This window comes from Sinocyclocheilus anshuiensis, unplaced genomic scaffold (assembly GCF_001515605.1).
Source record: "Sinocyclocheilus anshuiensis isolate Anshui unplaced genomic scaffold, SAMN03320099.WGS_v1.1 scaffold1669, whole genome shotgun sequence".
Taxonomy (NCBI): Eukaryota; Metazoa; Chordata; class Actinopteri; order Cypriniformes; family Cyprinidae; genus Sinocyclocheilus; species Sinocyclocheilus anshuiensis.
The window spans coordinates 36385-41495 of NW_015537996.1; positions in this window are offsets into that span (position 1 = coordinate 36385).

The window sequence follows — 5111 nt, forward strand, 5'->3', positions numbered from 1 at the left end:
GGAGACATGAAGACGGAAGGTGGCAGGATGGGCTCTGGTTCTTCGGGGGTAGGATCTGGCTGGTGTTGGCGGGAAAGCGCGTCCGCTCGGACATTCTTAGCCCCTGGATGGTAAGTGACCACAAAGTGGAAGCGGGTAATGAACAGAGCCCAGCGGGCCTGCCTCGGGTTAAGACGTTTGGCCTCTCGGCGATATTGTAAGTTCTTGTGGTCGGTGATCACCTCAAAAGAATGCTTGGCACCCTCCAACCAATGCCGCCACTCCTCCAGAGCGAGCTTGATGGCCAGCAACTCCCGATTTCCCACGTCGTAGTTCTGCTCCGCCGGGGATAATTTCCGTGAGAAATACGCACATGGATGGAGCACGGGGGGTTCACCTCGCCATTGGGACAGGATGGCGCCCACTCCCAGGGTCGCGGCATCCACCTCGACCACGAAGCGGAGATTGGGGTTTGGATGTCGTCCACCTCGACCACGAAGCAGAGATTGGGGTCTGGGTGTGACAGGGAGGCAGAAGGCGGCTTTCAGCTGACTGAAGGCCTGGTGTGCCTCCGGGTTCCAGGTGAAGAGTTTGGCCTTCCGTCGGAGGAGAGAGGTTAGTGGTGCCGCCAACTGGCTGAAGTGGGCGATAAAGCGGCGATAGAAATTCGCGAACCCCAAGAATCTCTGCATCTCCTTGATGGTAGTCGGTTGGGCCCAGTTCCGAACGGCATCCACCTTCCTCTGGTCCATTTGCACCCCTGCAGTGGTGACGATGTAGCCCAGGAAGTGAACGGTGGATCGTTGGAACTCACACTTCTCCGCCTTGAGATACAGGCGGTATTGGCGGAGGCGTTGGAGTACTTGGGTGACATGGTTACGGTGTGCTTCGAGAGTGGGTGAGTAAATGAGTATGTCGTCTATGTAGACGAGGACGAACCGGTTGAGCATGTCTCTGAAGATCTCATTCATGAAGTTTTGGAATATGGAGGGTGAGTTGGAAAGCCCATAGGGCATGACCCGGTACTCATAGTGCCCGGTGGGCGTTACAAAGGCAGTTTTCCATTCGTCACCCCTGCGAATGCGGATGAGGTTATAGGCGCTCCTTAGATCCAGCTTGCTGAAGACGCGGGCCCCGCGGAGCTCCTCCAAGGCCGCAGGGACCAGAGGAAGGGGATAGGCGAAATTCACCATCTGGTCATTGAGGGCCCGGTAATCGATGCACAGTCTCAGCCCCCCATCTTTCTTGGCCACGAAGAAGAAGCTTGACGCTGCGGGTGAGGTGGATGGATGGATGAACCCCTGTTGTAAGGCTTCCTGAACGTACTCCTCCATAGCGGCTCTCTCCGGGATCGACAGTGGATAGACGTGTCCTTTGGGTAATTGGGCCCCAGGCAGCAGGTCAATGGCACAGTCCCATGGCCGGTGAGGTGGAAGGTGAGTGGCTGCGACCTTGCTGAACACGTCCTGGAACGCCTGATATTCGGGAGGAATAGGAGAGCCTTTGGGTAAGTGGGCCCCAGGCAGCAGGTCAATGGCACAGTCCCATGGCCGGTGAGGTGGAAGGTGAGTGGCAGCGAGCTTGCTGAACACGGCCTGGAACACCTGATATTCGGGAGGAGGAGGAGTGACAGGCGAAGAATCCGGGCTTTCCACCGAGGTGGAACATACAGGGAGGTCGTTCCCGACGGAGATCGGGATAGGCAAATCCCGGAGACACTCCTGCTTACACTTCACACTCCACGTGAGTATTTCTCCGGACTTCCAGGCGATGGTGGGTTGATGCTTGGCGAGCCAGGGGTGTCCCAGGACGATGGCCACGACGGCCTCCTCCAGCACCAGTAGAGAGATCCGTTCGGTGTGGAAACATCCAATCCATAGAACGATCTCGGGCGTGAGGTGCCGCACCAGCCCCTTGCCCAGCGGCTTTCCCTGTACAGTTGTGATCTGGTAGGTCGTGGCATTTTTGCAGCGGGGAATGTGTAATCCGGCGAGACTACGGGAGGAGATGAAATTCCCAGACGCTCCGGAGTCCACGAGGATTTTGACTGGAAAGGATTGGGTGTGATAAATTAGAAGAGCATTTATATGAGGCATGCAAGACACATCAGGAGTGATCTGGATAGTACTCACCGCTGGGCGTGGTGGACGAATGGGACAGGTGCGGAGCTGGTGCTCATGGGATCCACAGTAGAGACATAGGCCACGGGTGAGTCTCCGAGATCGTTCCGTGGACGATAGGTGGTAGCTATCCGTGATCATGGGCTCTGGTGCTGGAGCGGAGAGGCTGGGTGAGGCAGCGGCAGCGGGTCTCGCTTCCATATGGCACGCGGTTAGGTGCTGGGAGATGCGAACCGCCTTCTGGAGGAAACTGTCGAGGCCCACGGTGTCATCATAGATGGCCATCTGTTGGCGTAAGCCCGGGTTGAGGCCTCGCCGGAACACCGAGAGCAGGGCGGCCTCGTTCCAGCCGCTGCTGGCGGCGAGAGTGCGGAAGCGCAGCACATACCCGTGGATGGATAACTCGGCTTGCCGCAGTTGAAAGAGCTCCTCATGCACTGTGACCTCCGTGGTCGATTGGCCGAATACCTCCCGGAAGTGTTTCACAAAGCCATCCAGCGAGTGAATCCACGGGCTCTGTGAATTCCACAAGGCTTCGGCCCACTGCAAGGCTCTTCCAGACAGCAACGAGATAATGAACGACACCTTGGCCCGCTCGGTCACAAACAGGTGTGGTTGCATCTCCAGGTAGAGGGAACATTGCAACAAAAACCCGCTGCAGAAGGCTGCCTCACCCGAAAAGCTTGCTGGCCGGGCCATGGGACAGGCGGGTGGGGAGGCGGTGACAGTCTGGATGGGTAAGGGTTCCAGTGAGGATGTGCTCCGAGAATCCATGAGTCCGTGTTGTAATCCGTTTAATTTTGAGGGGCTGGTCTTCTGTCACATCCGGGAAAAAGAGGCAAACAGACAGGTTAACGTAAGTCAGAGAGTTTATTAAAAAGGAATTTAGGAGTAGCTTCCAACAGAAAAGGGTCAAATGTAGGGATTAATGGAAGCATAGAACACGACTGTGGGGTCGGCACTTTGGTCCTTCGGCCAAGAACTGAGGAATCCGAGGCTTGACAGGCAGATCGGGAGGCAAGGAACCATTCAGAGAAGCTTGTAACCTTGAGACCAGCCGACGAGTGACTGAGGTGAGTGTGTATTTGACTGGTGTGGTAAGTGGGTGCAGGTGTCCGTGATCAGTAATCAGGTGATTGTGAGCGGGTGTAGGAGGATGATTCGGCTGGTGAGGCAGGTGTTTCCGTGACACATAGCAGTCGGAATTTACCCTTTTTTTTTTTTAGAAATAGCCTTTGTGCACAGCCAGCCTTGTACTCTTCTAGGCTAAAAAAAATGTCGTCCATAAAATGCGTTGCACAAATTCGAACATCTGGGTTGTGCTGTTCTGTTGTAAATAAATCTTAACCAATGAGGGAGTTTATTCAAAGGAACTGAGGAGCAGCTTCCAACAGAAAAAGAATCAAACTTAGGAATTAATGGAAGCAGAGAACACAGTCTTATCTGGGGTCGGCACTTTGGTCCTTCGGCCGAGAACTAAGGAATCCGAGGCTTGACAGGCGGATCGGGAGGCAAGGAACCCGTGCAGAGATGCTTGTAACCTTGAGACCAGCCGACGAGTGACTGAGGTGAGTGTGTATTTGACTGGTGTGGTAAGTGGGTGCAGGTGTCCGTGATCAGTAATCAGGTGATTGTGAGCGGGTGTAGGAGGCTGATTCGGCTGGTGAGGCAGGTGTTTCCATGACAGATATATTAGCTCAAACATAAAAACAAAAATAAAACTATTAAAAAATATTTATTAAATGTATAAAAAAATATGTTGCTGTGGTAAATGCTTTTAGAAACACAATGAAGCTAAAGCCACAAGTCTACTAATGCTTCATTTCAAATTTCAGGACATAATCTCTAAGACTGTGAATTTTATGAAACATTTTCTAAGACCATGTCATGTGTGTTTTTAGAGAAGGCTAATAAAAGGCTAATAAAATTTATTTATGGCCCCCTGTAAGCTCTCATGCCTGCTGTCGCCTCATGTCTGGCTCGGCAAACTGCCCCATTCATGATTCTATTGTTCTCCCTCGACGAACCTTTCAATTTAGACGTTGTCAAAAGTTATCATTATGCTCTTTTAAAAAGTATCTCAAAACAGATTTGTTCACTAAAGGCCCTTCCTTGATTTTTTTATTGTTGTATTTTTGTTTTAACATAAACTGGTTATTGCACTTTGTTTTACTACTTCATCTCTTTTATGTTTGTATTTGCAATTTCTTTTCTGATTTTTTTATTGTTGTATTTTTGTTTTAACATAAACTGGTTATTGCACTTTGTTTTACTACTTTATCTATTTTATGTTTGTATTTGTATTTTTTTTTTCTGTGAATGCACATATGCATCTATCTGTAAAATACCTTGTAAACACTTTTAAACGGCGCTATATAAATAAAGCTTTAAAGTTTAAACAATCAGACCTCCACAACTGACCGATGAAAATACTATGTGAAATCTAATTGGCTGAGAGGGAACTGAACCTGGAATTCTTTTGACAATCAAAGATGGATCTTTAATTTATTTCCAGTTTAATAATATTTAGCAATGTTAATGAAATGTGGCCTATATTAGAAATGGCTAGGGACTGTTGCTGGTGTATTTGTATCCAAAGTCAACAGTTTGCATGTAGCATGGCGATGACTGCACTTGAAGGTTTTATAAACGTAAAAATGAAACACCCAAAACTGTATATCCAGGGATTGAAATTAACTTTTTCACTCACCAGCCAATTTGGCTACTAAATTAAGTTACCGGCCATTCATAACTTCTACTAGCCAAAAAAACAACAACATAAAAACCAGAAATACACCAACAGCTTGAGGCTGTCTACACTGGATGTGACAAAGCGACCATTGCAAATCATTTTATGTCAGTACTAGGGGTGTGCGATATTGACAAAAAATGATCTCAATATTTTCTGGAATTTAATCGATAAAGATAATTAGATAATATTTTGCTGAGTGTGTTATTGTGCTGATATCTTAAGGACTACCGTGGACAGCTGACTCCTAAAGTTTTGATATT